Source organism: Miniopterus natalensis, chromosome 2 (genome assembly GCF_054644295.1).
Source record: "Miniopterus natalensis isolate mMinNat1 chromosome 2, mMinNat1.hap1, whole genome shotgun sequence".
NCBI lineage: Eukaryota > Metazoa > Chordata > Mammalia > Chiroptera > Miniopteridae > Miniopterus > Miniopterus natalensis.
Window position 1 is genome coordinate 93,686,184 of NC_142082.1, and position 12,889 is coordinate 93,699,072.

At 36.9% G+C, this 12,889-nt stretch overlaps 1 pseudogene; it reads left to right on the forward strand.

Moving 5' to 3' along the window:
• Positions 1-9,763: 9,763 nt before the first annotated feature.
• LOC107542473 (F-actin-capping protein subunit beta pseudogene) lies at positions 9,764-10,604 on the forward strand (annotated as a pseudogene).
• The last annotated feature ends 2,285 nt before the right edge of the window (positions 10,605-12,889 follow it).

A 12,889-nucleotide genomic window follows, 5' to 3' on the forward strand; every position in this document is an offset into this window, starting at 1 on the left:
TTTAACTTCTAAATGATGACCAATGAACCAGCATGCAATTCTGTTTGGTAAAGTTGTTTAATTTCCATCATCTTCCAGAGAATCTATGCTAGACCTGATAAGGTAGAGATTCATACTCAATGCTGGATGTAGAACTCAAGAAGTTAGATTTATTGTATGAGTAACTACAAATAAATTAAAAATTTTTTTTCTACTACCAGATAATTGGTTTTAATTATGTTTGGAAGGTTTAAAAATGTAATTTTGTACAACTACATAGAATATTGAACACGGGTTTAGAATGGAGAAATATTATTTTCTCTCTTTAGTGAATGACAGCCCTACATATATACACAGAAGATATACATGCAGAAATGAACACCAGATTAATGTTTATACCTTACAAACCTTAAGGAAAATATATTAGAATATCACTATATTAAAGTAAGGCAAAAATGAGTAAATTTTTTAAAAAGCTAAGTTAAAATACTACCATTTTATTTTGGGACCACAACTTGTACTTATTTGTTTAGGGAGTCTTTCCCCTGTTGAGTCCAGGGTAAACTGAAAACGATGACCTGTGAACTCTATATACACCAGTATGCATAAGTATAGAAAAGGAGCTGAAAGTTCATTAGATACTGAGAATTCTTTTTAAAAAATTGCATTAACTTTACTTTTTAAAAAATTTTATTTTTTCCATCACCATTTATCCCTCTATGCCCTTTTCCACCTTAACCCACCTCCCTCCCTCCACAATAACCCACACTGCTGTCTATGTCCATGAGTTCTCTTTTTGCTTTTATGCTCAACCCCCTCCCCCTCCCCCACCTGAGCTGTCTGCCTGCTCTCTGTCTATGAGTCTGTCTCTATTTTGCTTGGTAGTTCAGTTTGTTCACTGAATTCCAATATGAGTGAAAACATATGGTATTTATCTTTGTCTGACTGGCTTATTTAACTTAGCATAATGTTCTCTAGATCCATCCATGATATTGCAAAAGGTAAAATTTTTCTTCCTTTTCACGGCAGAGTAGTATTCCATTGTGTAAATGTACCACAGCATTTTTATTCACTCATATACTGATGGACACGTGGACTGTTTTCAAATCTTGGCTATTGTAAATACCGCTGCAATGAACATAGGGGTACATATATTCTTTCAAATTAGTGTTCTAGGTTTCTTCAGATATATTCCCAGAAGTGGAATCAGTGGGTCATGAGTCAGTTCCATTTTTAACTTTTTCCACTATGGCTGCACCAATCTGCATTCTCACCAATAGTGCACAAGTGTTTCCTTTTCTCCATATCCTCACCAACACTTGTTTGTTGATTTATTGATAGTAGCCATTCTAACAGGTGATATCTCATTGTGGTTTTTATTTGTATTTCTCTGATGATTAGTGACATCGAGCATCTTTTCATATATCTACTGGCCACCTGTATGTCTTCTTTAGAGAAGTGCCTGTTGAGGTCTTTTGCCCATTTTTTAATTGGATTTTTAAAAAATATATCTTTATTGTTTTCAGAGGGAGAAAGGGAGAGGGAGAGAGAGATATAAAAACATCAATGATGAGAGAGTCATTGATCAGCAAGCTTCCCTACTGGGGACTGAGCCCGCAACCAGGGCATGTGCCCTGACTGGGAATTGAACCGTGATTGCCTGGATCATAGGTTGATGCTCAACTGTTGAGCCACTCCAGCTGGGCTGTTTGTTTGTTTTGTTTTGTTTTTTGGTGTTGAGTTATTCTGAAACTAAATCAAGAAGAATCAGAGAATCTGAATAGACAGATTACAATAGTAAAATTGAAGCAGTAATAAAAAAAACTCCCAATAAACAAGAGCCCTGGGCCAGATGGGCTCTTCAAAGAAGAACTAATGCCTATTCTTCTCAAACTATTCCAAAAAATTCAAGAGGGGGGAAGACTCCCAAGCTCATTTTATGAAGCCAGCATTATCTTAATTCTAAACCAAAACCAGATAAGGACATGACAGAGAAAGAAAATTATAGGCCAATATTCCTGATGAACATAGATGTTAAAATCCTTACAAAATATTAACAAACAGAATCCAGCAATACATTAAAAAGGTCATTCACCATGATCAACTGGGATTTATTCCAGGGATGAAAGGTTAGCACTATATCTGTAAAGCAATAAACATGATACATCACATAAACAAATTGAAGGTCAAAAACCACATGATCATATCAATACATGCAGAAGAAGCATTTGATAAAATCCAGAACCCATTTGTGATAAAATCTCTCAGAAAAGAGAGAATAGAGGAATCATACCTCAACATCATAATGGCCATATGTAACAAACCCACAGCCAACATCATAATCAATGGGCAAAAACTACAACTGTTCCCCTTAAGATTGGGAACAAGACAGCAATGTCTACTTTCACCACTCTTATTCAACATAGTACTGGAAGTCCTAGCCACAGCAATCAGACAAGAAGAAATTATAAAATTGGAAAGGAAGAAGTGAAATTGTCATTATTTGCAGATAACATGATAGTGTATATAGAGAACCCTAAAGATTCCACCAAAAAGCTAATAGGACTACATTTTCAGATCATGTACGTGCGTCTACCATGCTGTCATCTGCCATTCTCCTCATTCTCCACATGGGTTTTCTCTGTTCCACAGGGCAGAAGGATAAAAGATTAGGTGACTTTAATCCATCCACTGAATCCAAAATGAACTGCAGGTTCATCAGGTGTTCCCAGCTTTATACTGACACACTGGGTAATTGCTTTTATATTAAAATTACTTTTTTCTTCTTATTATTCTTCAAAAGAAAATAAATTAACATCTCTCTTCAGCCAGTTCTATGTAGATAAATCTATTCATTTATTCTATTTTGCCTAAGTGATAAGATTCAACTTTGGAGTTAGATTATACTGATAATAGGGTTGACATTTAAATTTAAAACTGTTGAGTGATGTCAGAGGAATGGCAGCATGAGAGATCCCTTTGGTCTCTCCCCTTGAAGTTTCAACAATTTGAACAGCTATAATTCAATAAAGTATTCCTTGTGCAACCCACAAATACATCTGAGAGATTTAGATATTCCACATTGAAATATCTAAAGGTGGGCAAGTGGGAACGAACCAAGGAGGAGAGAAAAGAGAAATGCTGAGATGCACCATGGATGAAGCCCTTTAGCTCTGAACTTATTTCAGGTCTCAGTCCAGAGAGTGGAGGAATTAAGTCGTAGACGGCACTCCCTTCAGCTGGGAGGAGCAAAGAGATTCAGTGAGCATTCCGGTAGGAGTATACAGCACTAACTGTGGCTGGGCCCAATAACCTGGGCAGGAACAAAGCACAAAAATATGGCCATGGTTGTTTGGTATTTGGCATTACAGACAGAGAAACAAAACCATGGAGCTTGGCTGCCTTCCCTTAACCTCCCAGAGCTCACCTCCCTTCACCTTTCGTGTCAGGTTGCAGAGCACATTATCTTAAAACCCAAGAACTGGTACTACAGAAAACCTTTTTTCCTAAGCAAAGGGTGCACTCTGCAACTAATTCCAGTGTCAGGTGGAAGTGCAGCGTGGATGCTGTGGAGATCAGATGTTGCTATTTCTGGGAGGGCAAAGCAAGGAAGGATGCAGCTTGGTTCCCCAAGCTCACCCCACCCTCACACACTGCTGCTGCACTGTTGGCAGCATCTGGCTATGGAGGACAGCACTGAGATTTCACAGATTTGGAGCCACATCATCCACCACATTACCCTGAGGGTTTGGTTGCCTAGGACTGGAATGACCAGGTCAGAGAGGAGATGCCCACCATCCCAAGAAACATAGCCATTTTCCACCACCCTGCAGAGATGTAAAAAGCCAGAGAAGTGCAAGAGAGCTAAAAGAAAATCTTGTGATTCAGTGCCACCTGCTGGAAAACAATAGACTTCTTCTTATCAACTACTCCAGAAGTGCTACTCATGCACAGATGCATAGATAGAGAAAAGATCCATCAAATACTATGAATAACCAAGATAACGAGGCAGCTCAGAAAGAAAATAAATAAAAATATCTTCAGAAAATAAACTTAAAGGCATGGAAATATACGATTTAAATGACAGAGAATTCATGATTACAGTTCTAAAAAAACTCAACAAGATACAAGGAAATACAGATAGTTTAATGAACTCAGAAACATAATCAACTAACAAAACAAATACTTTACCAAAGATAAAAAAAACTTAAAAAAATAACCAAATAGAAATTCTGGACATAAAAAACTCAATGAAGAGAAAAAGAATGAACTGGAAAGCATAGGAGACAGAGCTGATCAGATGGAGGAAAACATTAGTGATGTCAAAGGTAAAAATGTAGAAATGATGCAGAGGGAAAAAGAGAAAGACTTGAGCATAAAAAATGAAAGAACTCAATGAGAACTATATGATTCCATAGGAGAGAGCAATATGAGAATAATAGACATACCAGAAGAAGAAAGATAGAAGGAAATAGCCTATTCAAACAAATAGTTGACAAGAACTTCTCAAATCTAAGGAAAGAGCTAGATCCTTGAATCCAAGAAGCAAACAGAACACCTAATTACATCAGTTCAGAAAGGCCTTCTCCAAGGCTCATTGTGTAAAAACTGTCAAAAATTAATGACAGAGAAAGAATTCTCAATGCAGCCAGGGAAAAGAAGAAAGTAACTTATAAAGGAAAGCCCATTAAGTTATCATTGGCTTTCTCAGCAGAAACTCTATAAGCTGGAAGAAAGTGAAACCAAATATTCAAACTGCTGAAAGAGAAATTAAGAGCCAAGAACAATATATCCAGCAAAGTTATCCTTTAGATATGAAGGAGAATAAAGACTTTTCCAGACATGCAAAAGCTGAAGGAATTTATCACCAGAAGACTCCACTGCAAGAAATACTGAAGGGGTTATTCTACCTGAAACAAAGATAAAAGGTCACAAAACTATGAGTAAGATTGCCAACAAATTCACAGCATAAATAGGGATAATTTGTGACAACAACAACATAAAAGGGGTGGGGATAAAAGGTCTGAATTTGCAAAGGGAAATGAAGATTAGATGAATTCAAAAGAAAAAAGACCACTGTATATATGAAACTTTCTTTTTCATAAAACTAGCAGTACACTCCCAAGAAAACCCCCCCAAACTAAGACACATAACTTAAAAAAAGAAGAAACAGAAGAAAAAAGTATGGGATACCATCAAATGCAAAGGAAAAGAACCAATGGAGGCACAGAGCTACCAGAAAACAAAAGATAAACTAGCTATAGGAAAGTCTCATACATCAATAATTACACTAAATGTAAATGGACTGAATTCACCAATAAAAAGTCACAGAGTAGCACATTGGGTTAAAAAACAATAACCCAACCGTATGCTGCCTTCAGGAGACTCATTTAAGCTGCAAGGACAAAGACAGACTCAAAGTGAAAGGGTAAAAAATGATTCTCCAAGCAAATAGCTTCCACAGAAAAGTAGATGTAGCCATACTCATATTTGACAAAATAGATTTCAAGATAACAAAGGAAACAAGAGACAAAGATAGACATTTTATAATGATAGGGGACACTACATCAAGAAGACATAATATTTCTTAATATATATGCCCCCAACCAGAGAACACAAAAATACATAAAGCAACTACAAACAGAACTAAAGGGAGAAATGAACCAAAACACCATCATATTCAGTGACCTTAATACTCCATTGACAGCCCTAGATAGGTCATCCAAACAGAAAATCAGTAAAGAAATATAGACCTCAAGTGACACACTAGACCAAATAGACATAATTTACAGAGCTTTTCATCCCAGAACATCAGATTATACATTCTTCTCCAGTGCACATGGAACATTCTAAAGGATAGACCATATGTTGGGTCACAGAACTAGCTTCAACAAATTTAAGAAGATTGAAATCATACCAAGCATATTTTCTGACCAAAATACTTTGAAATTAGAAATCAACCACAAAACAGAAGTAAAAATCCCACAAATATATGGAGATTAAATAACATACTACTAAAAAGTGACTAGGTTAAAGAAGAAATAAAGGTGAGATCAAAAGATATATATAGAGAAATGAGAATGACAATGTAACATATCAAAACTTCTGGGATGCAGTGAAAGTACTAATAAGAAGAAAGTTGATATCATCATAGGCCTATCTCAGGAAAGAAATCACAAGTAAACAACTTAACATTGCATTTTAAGAAGCTGGAAAAAGAAGAACAAAAGCAGGCCAAAGTCAGCAAAAGAAAGAAAATAATAAAAATTAGAACAGAATTGAACAAAAACAGAGAACAAAAAAACTATTCAAAAAATGAACACAACTGAGCTGGTTCTTTGAAAAAATTAATAAAATTGACAAACTCTTGGCTAGACTCATTAAGGAAAAAAGAGAAAAGACTCAAGTAAACAAAATCAGAAACGAAAGAGGAGAAATTACCACAGACACCACCGAAATACAAAGGCTTATACCACAATACTAAGAAAGACTAAATGCCACCAAATTCAATAACCTAGAAGAAATGGATAAGTTTCTAGAAATATATAATCTTTCTAGATTGAATCATGAGGAACTGGAAATCTAAATATACCAATCAACAGTGAAGAAATTGAAACAACCATTAAAAACCTCCCAAAAAATAAAAGTCCAGGATCAGATGGCTTCACTAGTGAATTATACCAAACATTAAAAGAAGATTTGATTCCCATCCTTCTCAAACTTTTCCAAAAAATTGAAGAAGACACAGTACTTTATATATTTTATTAGGCCAACATAACCCTGATATCAAAACCTGCTAAGGATAACACAAATAAAGTAAACTACAGACCAATATCTCTGATGAATACAGATGCAAAAATCCTGAACAAAATACGAGCAAATTGAATACAACAGCACATTAAAGAAATAATGCATCACTATCAAGTGGGGTTCATTTCAAGGGCACAAGGATGGCTCACCTACACAAATAGATCAATGTCATACACCACATTAACAAAATAAAACAAAAACATGATCTTATCAGTAGATGCAAGAAAAGCATTTAAGATACAACATCCATTTATGATTAAAAGGTTCAATAAAATATGTATAGAAAAAAAGTATCTCAACATAATAAAGGCCATATATGACAAACCCTCAGATAATATCATACTTAATGGTGAAAAACTGAAAGCTTTTCCTCTAAGATCAGGAACAAGACAAGGATATCCACTCTCACCACTCTTATTCAGTGTAGTACTGGAAGTCTTAGTCGGAGCAATTAGAAAAGAAGAAAAAATAAAGGCAACCAACTTGGGAACAAAGAATTAAAAATGACACTTTTTGCAGAGTACATGAGATCTGTATATAGAAAACCCTAAAGATTCCACCATCCACTGCATTCCTATATACTAACAATGAAATTTCAGAAAAAGAAATGAAAAAAATCCTTTTGCAATTGCAACAAAAAGAATAAAATTCCTAGGAATAAACTTAGCAAAAGATGTGAAGAACCTATATACTGAAAACTACAAAGCATTATCAAAAGAGATTGAAAAAAACAAAATGAAACGGAAAGATCTTCTGTGTTCATGGATTGAAAGGATTGACATAGTTAAAAAGTCCATATTACCAAAAGCAATATACAGATTTAATACAATCTCCATAAAAACCCAATGACATTTTAAAAATAAATAGAACAAAAAATCATCAGATTTGTATGGAATCACAAAAAACTCCAAATAGTCAAAGAAATTCTGAGAAAAAAAGAATGAAGCCAACGGTATTACACCCTGACTTTAAGTTATACTACAGACAGATAATAATCAAAACAGCATGGTATTGGCATAAAAACAGACACACAGACCAATGGAGCAGAATTTAGAGCCCATGCAAAAGAATGAAACTAGGCTATAGTTTGTCCCCATGTACAAAAATTAATTCAAAATGGATCCAAGACCTATATTTATGTTCTGAAAGAATAAATTAAATGGAAAAAAACATAGGTACTAAACTTATTGACCTTAGTCTTAGAGAACATTTTATTAATTTTACCTTAAAGGGGAGGGAAGTAGAGACAAAAATAAGTGAACTGGACTACATAAAATTAAAAAGTTTATGTACAGCAAAAAGAATACCTGCCAACAAAACAGAAAGGCAACCAATTGAATGGGAGAAGATATTTGAAATCAATGGCTCTGACATGGAGTTAAATATCCAAAATATATAAAGAACTCATACAACTCAACACCAAACCAACAAACAACCCAATTAAAAAATGGGCAGAGGACCTGAACAGACACCTCTCTAAAGAAGACAAACAAATGACCAACAGATGTATGAAAAGATGCTCAACTTCAGTAGCTATGAGGAAAATACAAATCAAAACTACAATGAGATACCACCTCACATCCGTTGGAATGGCTATTATCAACAAGACAAGTAATAACAAATGTTGGAGAGGTTGTGGAGAAAAAGGAACCCTCATTCACTGCTGGTGGGAATGTAGACTGGTACAACCACTATGGAAAACAGTATGGAGGTACCTCAAAAAATTAGGAGTAGAGTTACCATATGACCCAGCAATCCTTCTGGGTATTCCCTTGACAAATTTGAAAACATTTATTTGCAAAGATATATGCACCCGTATGTTTATTGCAGCATTATTTACCATGGCCGAGACAGGGAAACAACCAAAGTGTCCTTTGATAGATGATTGGATAAAGAAGGTGTGGTACATACATACAAAGGAATACTACTTAGCCATAAGAAAAGATGAAATACTACCATTTACGACAACATGAATGGGCCTCGAGAAATAAGCAAAATAAGTCAGTCAGAAAAAGCTAAGAACCACATGATCTGATACTGGACACTGAACAGGTCTGATGCTGCCTGTCACTATTTGAGCCAAATTAAGCAGAGATAGGGTTGAATCATATATGAGCATTTATTCCAAAATGCCTGCAGTATGGGAAGAACGGCAGGTCATCCTGAAAATTCTGCTCTGGCTCCCCTTTGCCAGCTGGCTGATTATATACTGGTGAGGGAGAAAGTTATGTGCCGTTGTGAGCTGCAAGTGTAACAGGGAAAGGGGAGGGGAGGGTTTGTAGTCTGACCTCCAAGAGCTTAAAGTCTGATAGCAAGGTGGCAAATCTATGATGTTACAAACAGCTCAGCCCATTCCTCAGACCGGAGAACAGTCAGCATTCCTGAGGCAAACTCCTGAAGGGGGTCAGGGTCCAGGCACAGACACCAAGTCAAAGCATGTTCTGTCCTTGGTATGTTCACAAAATGTATCTTCTTTTCTGAGTAATGGATCCATCCGGGATCCAGGCGTCTTATCTTTTACTGCCCTGTTTCATCCTCCAGTTTCCCAGGGTCCTTAAGAAAACCTCTTATCTGTAGTAAGTAAGTTGAATAATCATTAAACAGTGTGTTTCTGTTCTTATCGCCTGCTCTTCCCCTATCAATTTCACTCATATGTGAAATATAAAACTGAAAGCAACAAATGAACAAACAAGAAAAACAAGCAAAAAAGACACAGACAACAGTATGGTGGTTACCAGAGGGATGGGGATGGGGGAAGTAGAAGAGGGTAAAGAGGACAAACACCTGGTGACAGAAGAATAGACTTTGGGTCATGAGCATACATAGTGCAAAATACAGATGATGCATCATAGAATTGTACACTTGAAATCTAATATAATTTTATTAACAAATATCACCCAATAAATTAAATTTTAAAAATTTTAAAAAGAGGAAGAACCACAGACGCCTGGACCAGACCTCGCACAGTGCCACCATGAGTGATGAGCAGCTGGACTGTGCCTTGGACTTAATAAGGCACCTGCATCCACAGGAAATTGAAAAAAATCTCAGTGACTTGATCCACCTGGCCCCAGTCTATGTGAAGATCTCCTTGCCTTCTGTTCACCAGCCACTTAAAATCGCCAGAGACAAGGTGGTGGGAAAGGATTACCTTTTGTGTGACTCCTATAGGTCACCATGGAGTAAAAAGTATGGCCCTCCCTTGGAGGATGGGGCCATGCCCTCTGCTTGGCTGAAAAATCTGGAGGTGGAAGACAACAATGCCCTTGACCAGTATTGAGACCTGTATTTCAAAGGTAGCCTCTCATCTGCCTACCTCTGAGGTCTGGATCACGGCTTTGCTGGAGTGATCTCATAAAGAAGGTTGGAGATAGATTAAAGAAAATCAAAGGCTGCTGGGATTCCATCCACGTGGGGGAAGTGCAGGAGAAATCCAGTGGCCTCACTGCCCATTACAAGCTGACCTCCACTGTGATGCTGTGGCTGCAAACCAACAAATCCGGCTCTGGCACCATGAACCTCAGAGGCAGCCTTACCAGATAGATGGAGAAAGATGAAACTGTGAGCGACTACTCACCACACATAGCCAATATCGGTGCCTGCTAGAGGACATGGAAAACAAAATCAGAAGTACACTGAATGATACCTACTTTGGAAAAACAAAGGACATCATCAATGGGCTGAGGTCTGTGCAGGCTTTTGAAGACAAATCAAAACAAGAAGCTCTTAAGAAGGACCTGGTGGAAGCTTTGAAGAGAAAGCAGCAATGTTATACATTTGTTTCACACCATGCACTCGTTAGACTCCTTTCTTAGAAAACTCATTTTCTGTTCCCTTCCCCCTTGACAAGTCACACAACTTGCGTCATTGACCTGCATAGTGCCATCACAACCTGAGAATAAAACCACTAAACACTTTTCTCGGTCTCCCAAGGCCTGTGTCCCACCACGTTTTGCTATCAAAACTCAATATTTCCATAGAGACCATGTATACTTTGTTTGCCCAGGCCCCTGTCTTCCCCCCAGCCATTTATAGGCATAAAATACACTGTCTGCCTCCCCTTCCTTAACACCTTTTTGATACATTGTTATGAAACATGTAAAACAAACAACAAAAATTATGACATAACTGTGGTGTGTGAAAGATAGAAGAAAAAACTAGAAATCTGATTCCATGTGTGTTTGGGAGTTGCTTGGGATTGGGGGGGGGGCAGGGACAGCTCTGGGAGAAAGGAGAGGTGGCCCTTACCACTGTCTTGCATTGACTGGCCTCCTTCCTACAGAGGCCACGTAGTGGGATGTGTGGGTGGCGCCTGCCAACGGTTCTGCTTTTCTGTCATTTTTTATGGAATGCAAATGGAGCTTTTGTTTCACTTATTTATTTATTGTAAAACTTAAAAAAATTAACATCTTAGACTTGAGCTTCCATACATAAAAAAAAAAAAAGGAAAAAAAAGAGAACAAAAATAAATAAATAAAAATAAATTGGGAAAAATAAATTTAAAACTGCAAAATATTTCTATTTAAATTATATTTCAGAGACAAACATGAAATACTTATTGAACATCTATTATGTTCTTAAAGCTATGCTAGGCATACAAAGTACATAAATCATGGTTTTTCTCTCAAATATGTCCAATTTGGTTGAAAAAGCAAAACTGAATCATCATGAAAATCAAGTATGTGAAATAAAAAATAAATAGTATAAAAAGTTAAAGCAATATAATCGCAAAGTGTTCGCAAATGGCAGACATGCAATACCTTACCTGTGTTTCACAACAATCCTGAGGAGTATATTTTATTTAACTGATACTTTCTAAGGTGAAATGATTTTCAAGGAGTCATCTAAATAAAGTGTTACACTTAGTCCTTGAATCTGCCTTCTAAATCCAAATCCATATCATTTCTATATACCATGGTTCCGTGGCTCTCTAAGTAATATAAAAGTCCAATAGTCAGGAAATAGAGGAGCCTTTTAGATAAATAGGAATAAATTAATAGAGCTAGAAATTAAAAAGTATATTAGTTTAGACTATTTATTGCAAGTGACAGAAAATAAACTCAGAATACATTAAAGAGAAAAAAAATTATTCTAGAGAATAGTCTGTTTGTCTTTGGACACATTTGTCTCTGGATAACAGACAGTGGTAAGAAATAAAATGGAAAACAGTTTTGGGAAAGTGTATATGGGCACCTTAGAAATCAGGCCTAACAGGACAAATCAAGGCCACAAGAGAGACAGTTATTAGGTGGCCTAATAAGGTCAGCCATGTTCAGGAATCAGCTAAGGAGTTCAAGGAAGTCATTGATCAGGGAGTTGTAAGACCAACCATGTGAAGAGTATGGGAATTTAGAAACCAGGAAGGATTCAAGGCAGATTGTGAAACTGGAAGTTACAGGAAAGCTCCCGGGAGGCAGGATCTAGTGCACTGAATGAAGGTAGTCGAAGACTGTTGTGTCCTGTTCCTGAACAATTACATACAAGCAACAACGAATGGATGGGCCAGGTCAGCTTAAGGGAGGAGTGTGATGGACTAGTCATCACATGTTGGTTTCTCTCTCTTCCACAATTTTCCTTGTAATCGAATATATCTTTTTGGTAAAAAACCCATTTGATGTGTTTGATGTGCTTGACTTCCTTCCTTTTCAGCCATAGGAGTTTCCACATAACCTTAGCTTGGTTTATCAGAGTCCTTTATCAACCTGGCCGGAGTGACTGATTCAAGGATGCGGACATAATCTAACTGGACCAGGTACAACTTTCCTAAGGCTCTTGCTAGAATTTCCTGGAAAAAGATTATTTCTTTTCTCTGGATTTGCCAGCTGTAAGGGATATTATAAGCATAAGCCAAGAACTGCTAAAGAGCAACACTGGCATCCTGTGGGGAGGGCCCACCTGAAAAGGAAGCCAAGAAAATGGAAAATAGGACCTAGAGGTGGAGAAGACTAAAGTTCTTAAGGAAATCCCTTGAATTATACCAAGGCAGATTTGCTGCCTTCTTAGTTAAGGAAGCCAGTCTATTTCCTACTTTGTTTACACTGGTTTGAGTGAGTTTCTGTCATATGTAACTTTAGTGTTTACCAAAATAGTGAGTGCCTTG